The 13,449-nt window shown below is 44.6% G+C and overlaps 1 long non-coding RNA gene across 1 annotated transcript; it reads left to right on the forward strand.

The window, feature by feature from the left end:
- Positions 1–896: 896 nt before the first annotated feature.
- LOC119161067 (uncharacterized) lies at positions 897–8,895 on the forward strand. Its single transcript, XR_012887506.1, has 2 exons — positions 897–1,199; positions 8,704–8,895. It is a non-coding gene; the product is annotated as an uncharacterized LOC119161067 (long non-coding RNA).
- The last annotated feature ends 4,554 nt before the right edge of the window (positions 8,896–13,449 follow it).

Raw genomic sequence — 13,449 nt, forward strand, 5'->3', positions numbered from 1 at the left:
GATACCTCTTCTATATGGGGCGTTGGAACGCGCAATTCTTTAATGAGCAAAGGCACATGGTCCTATTTTTTTTTGTTTGCAGAATATGCACAACTAAGAGCCTTTGTGTGTGCTTTCGAAAAATCGCAGCCGTGTGTCAGTACTGTGTCAGCATACTCTTCTTTACGCTACCCTCTGCACGTGCTCTCAGCATTGCTTCCCCCACTTCGAAGAAATTTGGGAGCTTGTTCCGCGGTGCGCAATGTTTATTATGCCCTTTACTCCAGAATTATCTAATCATTTATAAATTATGATTATTGCCTAAACAGTCTACTGTTTAGTTGAATCCTCCCCCCCCCCCCCCACCTCTTTTTTTCCCAGTAAAACAGCGCGCTGTCTCCCTACAAGCGGTATATAGCATAAAACTTAAGTAACGACAAACACAGAGCCCGCTGCGTGAAATTTTGTGCCATATTATTTCTGGTGCATCTAACAAAGTTATGATGATTTATGTTCCTGCTGCCAAAGGTGCTATTGTAGTGAAAGCACCCATGTGCATGTCGACAGCACGTCTGAAAGTTGTAAATTAGCATATAGTGTTCACAGGGTTACAAGAGCACGCTATGTTCTTTTTCTTTGTGGCCACAGTCAGGAAATACAGCAAATGCATGTTTCTATATACTCGCTTCGTAAGTAAAAGAGGTTATCGTGCTTAAAGTTGTTTCTGCGGAGCTCTGACACAAAATAGTATCACGTGTAAACTGCCTGAACCCTTCATTTTTTTAGTTTTTTTTTTTTGCCTTGTGTGCGGGTTGCATGTACGTGGTGTACGGATTATATGTCATGCGATCAGGTTAGTTCAAAGAAGAAACAATGTCATAAAATAAAACAGAAAAATAAAAAAAAACACACAACGCTGAACCTCAACGCAACGAAATCGTTTGCCGCGTGGCAGGTCGCATACTATAGACATGTACCCACGACGCAGGTAATAATGCAGAGAGCCAGATGGGCGCAGGACGGGAGGGCTTTTTCGGCTAATGACGAAAACGAATGAGCTACAAGCTTAGAACACGTCATTGTGTCTGTTTTCGTTTGTTCGGTGGAAAAGTCACACCACAGAGCACGCGTGTTTAGGGTAGCCTGCGGTGCGACACCAAACTCTATTTGCTAGAAAACTGGCGCATCGAAACCTTGTTGGACGTGGCCGCGCGTGACACGTACGTAACGTCTCCCTAACACGACATTCGCAACGTCGCTTTCCAGCTCTTCTATGAAGCCTGTAGACCCTCCCCAGTCGCTTTTTTCTTACTTCGCAAACTAACTTACCTCTCTATACACTAGGAGTGACTGCTGTTCTGAGGCAGTAAGCTTCTTTTGGTTTTTTCTATATTTCACTTGTGCCTAAACTTTTATTTTTATCTTTTTTTTTGCTGGGCTTGCGATCTCGTAGTAAACAGCTGCCATTGTTTTCCTTTTCAATTTTGGCGGGGTTCTTTTTTTTTTTTTTTCTTCGCGTGTTCAGACGAGGTTGCAGTGATCCATCACGTAAGCCAGTGCTCCGCGCAACCACGTTGGCAGCCAGCTTAGCTAGTCGAGCGAAAAGCATGGCACGCGCTTTTTCTTTTTTTCTGCGCCGCAGCCACATGCGTCGTTCAGAAGGACTCGCGCGCCCCACGTTCTCATTGCGCACGTCTGGAAGGCCCACCTTGGCTCAATCATTCCTTTGCGCGCAGTTTTTCGCTGTCGTTTACTTCTAGCGCTCATGGCTTGATGTGTCTGTTAACTCTTTAATCAACAACGCTTCACGAGGGGGAGTGGCACGTAACGGTATTAGCGGCATGATATGAAGCATAACCCTATACTTAAGCTTAAAGCAAAATACGCTTCATCTTCAAACAGCGCTCACGCACGAAGACATAACAAAGATATGACGTGCATAGTGATGAATCTAAGTGCGGAAAGTTTCTAGTTCGTTGCTGCTCTTTGTTATTGTCCAGCCGGCTTCCCTAATGGTACGTCCGACATCACGAAGGGCCGAATTTCTCGCCTGCAAGCAATTCTAACGTAAGATATTTTTGTGAACAAGGGCCGAGAACCCTTACTGTCAGCCTTTTTCGTTCTCAAAGCCCTTGCGATAAAGGGTCTTGCGAAAGAGCGGTTCGTTAAAGCTTTTCGCACCCTGTCAGATAGTGAGACAGATAAAAGAGAGGAATAGTCGGGAGGTTAGCCAGAAGTATCCCGATCGCTTGCTGCTTGCCCTATGGGCTGGAGTAGGGAGCTGACAGATAAGAAGACAGGGGGGAAAATGCCAGTCATAACGCATGAAAATGTTGAAATGAGCCACTCGTTACGCCATTCACATGGTGCGAAATGCATGATGCTTGCATATGGTCTTTTTTTTTTTTCAATTTACGAGCGCGTGGTTTTGTGCATCAACTGAGCGTAACAGAATGAATCAACATACTTTATTTAAAGTCCGGCAGTTTTACAGGCTGAGGGGGGGAAGAGGGGATGTCCCTCCGTTGATTGGTATAAGTTATTGTGTACTGCCATCAAAAGTGACCGGAGCTACGTTGTCGATCTGGTAGTTTGTTACTCTTAAAGTCACAGTGACGTGCAAGCTATTCCCATGTGATACGGTGCCCTGCCTCTGTCGAGGTCGCATTGTGTAACGAGTGGGTGACCCTGTTGTCCGCGCCACGGGGCTAATTGTAAGTATTGCTGCCCCATTCTTTCAGTGAGTGAATATGAACCATATTTCAGTTTTTTTAAGACAATAGTCTTTCTTGGGGACTTTCGACACAAAAATTTTGGTCTGTCTGTCTGTACATTTGTCTGTTTATCCACTCTTAACAGCATCGGGTATTTGAAACGGCTGACCCCATCCGCAGTGCCCACCTATGTTGCTCAAGATTCGGCGTTCATACTTGTGCCATTGTCGATCAAAAAGCAATTATTGCGCGTGTCTGGGGCACCACAACAACACGTATATATTCTGCATGTGCGCCTTTTACTAGAAAAGGCATACATAGGTAATATTAAGGACCATAGCGCTTATCACGTTACGCTGACCATGCAACGCTTGCACGGAAAGGCGAGTGTTTCCAACGCTTTGCTAAAACGAGATGGTGGTGGCACCTACCCGTCGCCTTGCGTTCTACACCTTATCACCTCTCAGGCGGGCACGCGCACCCGTCTCAGTGGCATGTGCTTTGTTTTTGAAAAAAACCGCCAGATGGCGCTTATGTCTCACGTGTGACGTGACTTGATGCGTTCGTTCGCCTCCGCTGCACGCTCGAGGCACTCTAACGCAGCGCCACCAGAATACCATTCACCGATTTTTTATTCACTCTCTCCACACGCAAGAGCATCGTCATTCGACGATATTTGCAGATTAAATGCAGATACGGGGCCACTTTTTCTTCGGTAGCACTATAACGAGACCGAAGAGCTTATTTTTATTTGTGAAATACTGCAGGCCAAAAAGGCCCAAGCAGGAGCGGCAAAAACACAAACACAATATCAGTACATGAGTGACACAGCTTCACTAAAATACATCTGTGTAAGAGGAGAGCGAGTAGAAGAAAAACATCATAACAAAGAAAGCACGCGATCAGTATATGAGTAACACAGCTTGACTAAAATACATCTGTGTAGGAGAAGAGCGAGTAGAAGAGAAACATAAAAAAAAATCAAGCAATATTGGGAGTGGGGGGGGGGGGGGGGGTCAAGATTCACAGAATTAAACATTGGGTTCATCAAGATCGAAGGTTTGGAGGAAATCAGAAGGCAAGTTATTCCATTCTGTTAAAGTTCTCGGAAAAAAGGAAAACTTAAATAAATCTGTCCGCGCAAAATACGGAGTTAAGGATCGGACATGAGAATGACGAGTTTGCCTGGTCGAAACTGGGGTAACGTAATGTGATGGGTCTAGCCCAAGTTTATTGTTAATTAGTGAGTCCAAGAATTTTAGACGGAGAAGCTGGCGCCGCGATTGTAGCGTCTGGATTTCGTTATCTCGCATTAGTTCCGTAACTGATGTACCACGACCATACTTTGAGTAAATAAAACGCACTGCTCGTCTTTGAATCTTTTCGAGGGAATATATGTTAGACTTAGTATGCGGATCCCATACAATACAAGCGTATTCAAGCTTTGGACGTATTAAAGTGTTATAAGCTAATAGTTTCACTTGCGACGGGGCGTCTCTGAGTTATGTGAAGTACAATACGATGAGCTGCATATTCTGCGGTTGGGGATGTTGTGGGATTACACGTGTAGGAACGAGATCTCGTGACGTTCTCTGGGGAAACGAGGGCTTTTGCAGAACCCCTTGGAATAGCCAACACATCAGTGTAGATGCTGATGAATTCGATGTACTTCTCACGCAGCAGGAACAGCTGCAATAAGATAGCTGTTTATGAGCAGGACATCAGAATTCGGAACTTGTCCTGCTTTCTATGCAGAAGTGCACTCCGGTATAATTCAAATGTCAAGGAGGCGCAGATGGCTTAAATGTCAAAGTGGGCTTTGTGTTAATGTCACGCGCACTCACGCTGATGATGCTTCGAAGTCGGAAGGTCAGCTAATGAAATTCTGAGTCAGTGAATGAGGCGGCGGTCCGCGAGCACAGCCCAGTGACTATGGGGTCACGCTGTGGAGCGTGATGTATTGGTTTCGATGTCATCTACAACGGTAGCATTTTGTTGGAAAGGATACCCAATAATGTTCACATGTAACGCTAGATGCAGTAGACGCGGTTTGGCTCATGTGCCATACTTTTATTTCATATCACGCACTCTTCTTCTTCGGGCTTTTACTAGTCATTACTGCCTTGTTACGTCCCACATATATAAATTTATATGTGCCCACTTAAGAACTTCAGCGAATAAGAACTAACTTTTACTCACCCAGCACAGCATACCACATGGGTAGATCGTTGGTTTGAAAAGCCCACTATCTATAACTGATTTAGCTCAACTGTGGCAGAATTTAGGCATTGCTATCTGTCACGAACAAGCAATGACCAAAATGTCAGCTGCTTAAATATGCAACGAAAAAAGAACAGCTTACGTCATTCGACGAAGAATTCGTGAAAATATCAAACATGAAATGACCAGCGCCTTTATTAGTTCTTCCTTTATCACGACCTGTCTCATCAGTTTCCGTTCATCGCTGTGTATTTGAAGAACCTATGTGACCTGTGCCTTCCGGTGTTTCATATTGCATCAGATTGTCAAGGCTTCCTTAAAAATATATTAGTGGGAACAGTGGCACTGCGATCACTTAGCTATCACGGAAAACGATGGGTACATATTGCAAGAGTTTGTATAATTATCATGATTGCGGCTCAAACTTTATTGTGTTGTTGTTTTTAGTATTTTTTTCATATTTAGCAGCTTGTTTACCCACTATATGGCCAAAGTATTATTTCGTAACTATTGCAAGGAACATTAGGCTATAAAGCAATCAAAACCAGACAACACTGCTTAAGCCTGAGTGGCGAACTTGTCGAGTGTAACACCGTATACACTAGCTATTGTAAATAAATATTCTAGACATTATTGAAGAAAAAACATAGTCCTCAAACGGCAGCTGTGGTGTGTATGCATTTAAGTTACGTCTTCTGACAACGTCAACCACTTTCTCTTCAGAACAAATGGTGATTTAAGCTTTCTACGCGATCTTTAGTCCTTCTCGTTCAAAACCTCCTCCTCTGTGACAGTAATTAACGGTGTATAGTTGTGAATATCAGCTAGTTACGGCGCCTCTTCCTCTTTGAAATCTGCGTGTAACCGTGGGCGTGTATTTCCTCCCCAGCCCCGTATAATTGCAGCCCCATCGTACAGTGTCACGCGGCACGCCTTTCAGTACTCAAGTGTTTAATAGGTAACCACGCGGCTTATCGGTAGGGACAGTGTTCTTATAGTATGCTCGCCTCTCTTACTTAAGCTGATTGCGACCTTCGATAAAGCGTTTATTAATCACTTTTAAACGCTACTGCTGGGCGCGACTATGATGAATCACTGCGCGCGCGCGCGTGGTAATTGGCACTTTCGAGCCTCCTTATATTGCGTTCGACGTATGCTCTCTTTTATTTTCTGCTTCCTGTAACAGAGGCGAATAAGTTATCTGAAAAGTTTAGTCGTACCGACCGTGCTGCAAGTGGCACACACAGAAAGTGTATAGCACGAAGGAAGACAGGCAGAGAACAGGGCACGAGCGTTAGAGCATGAGAAGGATAGCACGCAATAGTGCCCGCTGTACTGTAAAGTATATAAAACTTAGTGTACATTGATTTCTGAAAACACCTTTTTGTTGCATATTTATAACATGTATTTGAAAATAATTACGTGTGAAGTCATTTACGGATGAGTAAGCATTATTCAAGTTTACTTTTGTACTTGCGTGTTATGTACCTCCAATCCTTTCCGCACAACTGCCATGTATATGTACAGGTCTCCAGGACTGTTGTCGAACCGTTCCTAGGGCTTTCAGCATTGGCGACTTTCCAGTCTTTGTCTGGTAAATAAAAAAAAAACATGAACTGAAAAAATTAGGTTGAACTTCTTCTTGGGGTGAGTTGATTTGCACGTTAATAAGGCATTGTAGCGAGGAGAAACACAGACAGAGGGAGGACACAGCATCACGAGCACCAGAACACGAGAAGAATAAGAAGCAAAAGGGCCCGCTGTACAGAAGAGGTTGCGCAGTAACACTCATTCTTGGGCGCATTGGTTGGCACGGACAGAAGTCATTGTATAGCGTGAAGACAGCACTCGTGGCGGCCTCTCCTTCTCCTTCCCGTGTTCCTTCGAGCTACAATGACTCCACTACGTGTGAACTATCTTGCCTAAGAACAATTGTTACTGCTCTCCAAGTGGCGGCCGAGTCAAATCTGCCGCCCCTTTCCCTCTTTTAGACGAGAGGCAAAAGCGAAAAAAAAATGTTTGTCGACCAATAACAAAAATATCTGTGTTTTTCATGAGACTCGAACACCCATTCAATGTTTGCTTGCTTTCTTTGTTTCTTTATCTTTCTCTCTCTCACTCAGCGTCGTTGCAGCAGGAAGTGGTGAAATTTGCCGCAAAGGTCCGAGAAGTTCGCAGATACGTGACTTAGCAAGAGTTCTATATTCCCGACACTGCATATGGGCGCTGCATTTGTGACAACGCGATTTTTAAATGCGAAGCATTTCTCAGCGAACTTCAGCGACTTTGAGCGTATCTATCTATCTATCTATCTATCTATCTATCTATCTATCTATCTATCTATCTATCTATCTATCTATCTATCTATCTATCTATCTATCTATCTATCTATCTATCTATCTATCTATCTATCTATCTATCTATCTATCTATCTATCTATCTATCTATCTATCTATCTAACCACTTTAATTTGGGTGCTCTCGTTGTCACCCCCTTCACTTGGCGTGAACTAAAATTAGCATGGGAGGGTAAGATGGTTTGACGAATATAACGCGCTGGTAAAGACATGAATAATGTCACGGTCCCGTCGCGTACGTCGTCAAACACTTCCCGCCAGACAGTGGCACATACGCATGGGCGTGTATGTGCCGCTGGTATGCGGGTATGTGCCACAGGGAATTGACACTTAGCATCTACCCAGGAATGACAAAAGCACACATGGGCAATTTTAACGCGTGAGCGTTAAGCAATGCCCAACATCGGAAGCGTCGACCCAAAGAAGGCATATAATAAATGTCAGGGCTGCAGATGGAACCAAACCAAAGAATTATGCGTGGCAATGAAGCATTCTACCACAGACCTATATGCGCCAGGTCTCGGAACTGTGCTTTTCAAATAGACGCTGATCTTCGTGAAACGTCAATAGTGGTTGTGGTGGTGCCTACCCAATTTTGTAAACATTACATATGCCCTCCTTTGATACAGCCGTCACGTAGAGTTAGCGTGAATTGTAGTTAGGTGCAATGCGCTGAAGTTGATTTATGTAACACTGTCCGTGAGCAGAGTCTTCGCGAGCATCAGCGCTTCATTTCAGCTTTTGGTGTTAGTGATACGCGTGTTCCAGTGTGCATCGTTGTGCAAGTGCAAACAACTGGTTATATAAACATCTGCAACTCTCCAACATATGTCTATGCGTGCAACATATGTACACATATTTTGCGTCATTTCGTGACGTGTCACTCAAGAAAAAAAAATGCAACCCGGTCACTGCTTCTTTGCCTGCTTCGCATAACGTCGATCCCCGGTACGTGGGATCTGCCGAATTTTTTTTATTTTTATCAGGTGATTGGGACTCCTAACCACCTTGTAAGTGCACTAATCAGTTCAAAGTTAGAGTAATGAACTATGTACAAAATGTTCTTGTGCGTCGGCGCTAGGCATAAATGTCGAATGCGCATTTCGCGGACCATGCTGACGAGCGCTGCCGATTCCTTAATGTTCACTTTGTTTTCTTTGTCATTGACCCTCGAGAACATTATTCTTATTCCTACAGTCCAATTGTCCCCGACGGGACAAAGTAAGATCTTTGCTATACTATCAGTTTGGCCCGCTTACTTTCTTCTGGCACTGTATACAAAATCACACAGAAGCTAAGGGTTTGGAGCCTCGGGCTTTTGGTTCTACGCAAAGCATGCTGTTGCTGCAAAGTAGGGTTAGAGATCCTTGACATATGTCCTCGAGCATGCCGAGTTTATATTCATGCCTGCGCATCTGTTTTTTATTGTTTCAGGACCAGGGGTAAGCGGTTCAAATGCAAGACAGCGGAGCCGGCACAACGGAACTTGAATGTGACTACCCCACCACTTTCATCCCTTTCTGGTAAAAGAAGAGAGCACAAGAATATACAGAAGAAAAGGAGTTCCTTCGCTTCGATTGCAGAATAAAATCTACTTCTTCTTCAGTGGTAGCACGTTAATGTGAACCTCGCCCAATACATGCTTGCTTTCTTTTTTTTTCCGAATTGCCCCTCTCATCGTTGAGCTTGCTGCTCTACAGATAAACGTGCAGAGCACGTTCATCTCCCACTGAGCCACTTTTCAAAATGTAACACTCCATTCTGCAGTTACCACTTGTACGAAAACAGCACGTGTACACAGGTCAGAGACATCGTTTTTTTTTTCTCTATGCAGCCCTTATACCCACTGTGACTGTTTGTAAAGTTATTAATACAGTTTGTTGAGTTCGTGTCGGCGGCACACGCACGTCACCTCTCAAAGTTCATGCTCCTAGTTTCCATAGAACTTCATCTGCGTGCACTGGCTGCTCAAGGCTTGTCGGTGCGGGTGCTGCGAACGTGACACAAGTTCCACGCAGTGAGTAGCTTGCTTTCTTGACGCCCACCAGACGCAGCAGCGTAGTGCCCTGCGGTGGCCTAGTGTAGTTATAAAGCAGTGCACGTGCTCGACAGAAAAGCACATTTAGTGAACTCTCCCTCGTGGCCTCGACTATACCTCATCTCTGGTTACGTGCGAGGAAGCCAAGAGTGCACGGGTGTTTCACAACGTAAAACGCATCGTGTAGTGTAATAAGAAAACAAAAAAAAATAGAAGATTGATAGGCGAAAGTTTTAACAAGAGTAAAGGTCTTTCGCTGGCTCAAAGTAACAATTGAAATGATGAGGTTAAAGTGTAAATGAAGATCGCCGCGAAAGCGCTCGAAAACAACTGCTCTTGCGTACTGCTCTTGCGTATATTCATGGCTGACAAATATCGCATTGATAGCTTGCACGTTACGTCACGGTCACATAACATGGGTACAACATGGCGGCTCATATGACGTCAAGGCAGTACAATTGCTTGGCGATTAACCTGTTTTAGTGCGATAACGATGTTGCTGGGAAATCACGGGATATAAAGCGCACGTCATAAAAGAACCAGCATGCGATGTACTTATCTGATAAAACCAACGCGACATCACGATTTTCGCGCCCTACCATGCTGGTGCTCCGTCAGGGCTGTTTCAGTGACGTCAGTTCGAGCCACATAAAGTTTGTGACAGAGCTTAAAATTTTCACTAACACAGCAGTTGTTTCAATATGCACTTAGACCGACGTCAGCTGGGGACATGATTCAAGTATTCAGTCCTCTGTTCAAGAACAGAATTATCGAACATTGCAAAGCCTGTCAAGCCGGGAGGTCTGTGTTAATTCCAAATCAAAAATATTCACATTTAAAGCGCAGAAGTTTCTGTCATCTCACGCACAAACTTCCCATTGGACCTTATCAATGCTTATCATATGCGAAATTAGCATACGAGCTCTTGCCCGGAAATACAAGTAATCGGCGAGTTGGGTGCATTAATGCGGTTGTCATCTCTCCACGCGTAGTCAAGCATCATGTATGTTATGGTGTGCCACAGTAAATTACGTGGAGTGTGGTGATCTGGGGAAAGAAAGCACTGGGAGCAGTCTTTCCTAGTTTAATAGGACCATTACTAGCTTACATGAAAAGCACTGAACTTACCAGATGAACACACTTTAGAAAACAGATACAAACACACTGAGTTGGCATTGCCATGAACATGTCGGACGGCTGAATTAGCTTGCTCATTATCAATTAATTACACTACTCCGCTTTGAAGTCACTTAAGCATCAAGTCGCGTTTTTTTTTTTCTACATCTGCCCGATGGCTAGTTTCTAATTTTAGCGCGACAATCTTGTGGCTTCATATTCGCAATGACGCAGCGTTTCATAAGCACTGAACGACCGCCATTGAGTTGGAGCTCGTGTAGGTATTTGTTAGGAGGCTTGCTGACTGATGTGTGTGATATGTATAGCTACAATGGTGGGTCAACGTCCAATGGGATGTTTTGAATGCAGTCGGAAAAGAATAGGCCAGGACGTAATTGATGCATATGTTAAACTGCAGCAGGCAAGAAACTTAATTGTCGATCGCCTGTCAACAGCACGAAACCCTACGAAGGATTCATCACAAAATGTAGTAAGGCAGGCGCACACGGACACGAGGTAGGAGCACCAGACAACCTTGACTACCTTCTCATGTATCCGCGGTCGCACACCTTACCCGCCGTCATGATACTTCCCTCCAAACTACCTTAGATTTTTGCCGTTTCGCTTGCAAATAGAATCCATTTGTCATTTTCAGAAAGTAAAGATGTGCAGCCTAAAAAGGATGTACTGGTACGTCGGCTGCACTGCACGCCACGTATTGTTCACTGGCATCCAAACATGTTGAAAATGTATGACTATAACCTCCGTCTCTTCTTGATTTCAACTATGATATCCTTAACCCCCGTTTGTTCCCTTATCCACTCTGCTCTTTTCTTGTCTCTTAACGTTACACTTACCATTTTTCTTTCCATTGCTCGCTGCGTCGTCCTCAATTTAAGCTGAACCCTCTTTGTAAGTCTCCAAGTTTCTGCTCCGTAGCTAAGTACCGGCAAGATGCAGCTGTTATATACCTTCCTCTTGAGGGATAGTGGCAATCTACCTGTCATAATTTGAGAGTGCTTGCCGAATGTGCTCTACCCCATTCTTTTTCTTCTAGTTAGTTCAATCTCGTGGTTCGGCTCCGCGGCTATTACCTGCCCTAAGTAGACATGGTCTTTTACAACTTGAAGTGCACTATTATCTTTCTCGAAGCGCTGCTCTCTTCCGAGGTTGTTGTACATTACTTTTGTTTTCTGCAGATTAATTTTAAGACCCACCTTTCTGCTCTCGTTGTCTAACTTTGTAATCATGAGTGGCAATTAGTCCCCTGAGTAATTCAGCAATGCAATGTAGACTGGATAACTACTGGTCTTTAAGGGTAACTAACTGGATTCCCAGAGAAGGCAAGCGAGTTAGGGGGAGATATAAGGTTAGGTGGGCAGATGAGAATAAGAAGTTTGCGGGTATATATTGGCAGCAGCAAGCACAGGATATATGGTTAACTGGCGGAACACGGGATAGGCTTTTGTCCTGCAGTGGACGTAGTCAGGCTGATGATGATGATGACGATGATGATGATGATAATGATGATGATAACCTCCGTCGTGGCCAAAAGGGCTGCCGCTGAAAGGTTAAGTGGGTGCGCATATCCACTCTTATGGCAAATTCCACTGGGAGAGCCGGAGCATTCAAATGCACGTTAAAAGTGCTCTCTTCAGAGCCAGCGGGTTTCAGTGGTCGAACAGGTACAGGAGCACTGTCATCCATTGGTAGAGCGAGAGTGCTTTTGCTGTGCCGAGAGCAGCCAGGAGCAGTTCGCAGTGCTCTCGCCTGAAAAGCGGAGTAGGCGGAGTACCACGAGTGACTTGGCCCTTGAACGTCACCGTTTCCGATTTTTTTCTTAGCCGGCGAGCGCGGTGGCAATAGTAGCAACCATGTGTAGTTTGACACCGCTGTTTTGTACGGGTGGCTTTTTTACAGCTGGACGTCTGCCGAATGGGTCGTTCCACAACCATACTAGGTAATAGGGTAATAAAGAACACATGTCTGACCGATTTCACGCGTATTTTGCTGCTGCCCCACAAGAATATGCCGGGGATTGGAATGTTTCAGTCACATGGTCTCCCCACTCATCACCCCCTTCAACTGCATGCCCTTCGGGAGCACACCGCATTCAAGTGGCAGGTTAAGTGGCCCTGCATTCAGTGCTGTCCCCCCCTCCCCACTCCTCACTGCCCAGCCCCTCTACCTCTCTTTTCTCAATAAAATTCGCCATTAGAACACCAACTACTTCAGCGTCCTACGGTGTATATAGCGATGGTGAAAGTGGCCCATGCCGTCTCTATAAACTAAGAAAATCTAATGCCATTTTCGACAAACTGCACCGTTGCACACAGGAACGCCCAGTCGCTACGATGATTGGACGAAACATCGCACCGAGGCGCCCCCCGGTGAGTACAGGTGGGATTTTATGAAGATGTCAGAATACACGTGATATAGGTCACTTGAGTTTTTCTCACGGAGAGCGTACAGACGTTCGTATAACCAGTGTCATGTAGCATATGCAGGTCATACGCTCAAAAAGGCTATAACTTGCGAATTATAAACCTGATCGCCAACATGGGTCTCTGCATTTCACCTAAAAATTAGAAGGTGTCTAGAATAATTTTAGAACCTCTTCTTCGTGCATGACAAATGCGGGTTCCAAAGTAAACCATGTTTCATCGTGAGTGCATGAAATTCGTGTGCTCGATTATTCATTGTAGAATTTTTGCAACACTTTTCTAAGTAATCATCAAATGAGTGAATTAAAAGAGGTTATTGTCTCACGAATCAACTGGCACAATTATTTTTTTTGGTATTCGTCAAATCCGAGCGGAGTGACAGGGATTTTTCACACGCTTTAAGCGCTTTCTCTCTTGTTTCATAAGAGCGAGTGTGCTGAAAGCTATACGGGGGGGGGGGGGGGAGGGAGGAGACAAGGGGATAAGAAGATGCGTACTTTCATCAGTGCGTGTCATGACATTAATTAAGCTCTTGCTCTTAGTTAGTTTTTTTCTTCGAATGCGTGGCTTACTGTAGCTGTG

Source organism: Rhipicephalus microplus, chromosome X (assembly GCF_043290135.1).
Source record: "Rhipicephalus microplus isolate Deutch F79 chromosome X, USDA_Rmic, whole genome shotgun sequence".
Classification (NCBI taxonomy): Eukaryota; Metazoa; Arthropoda; class Arachnida; order Ixodida; family Ixodidae; genus Rhipicephalus; species Rhipicephalus microplus.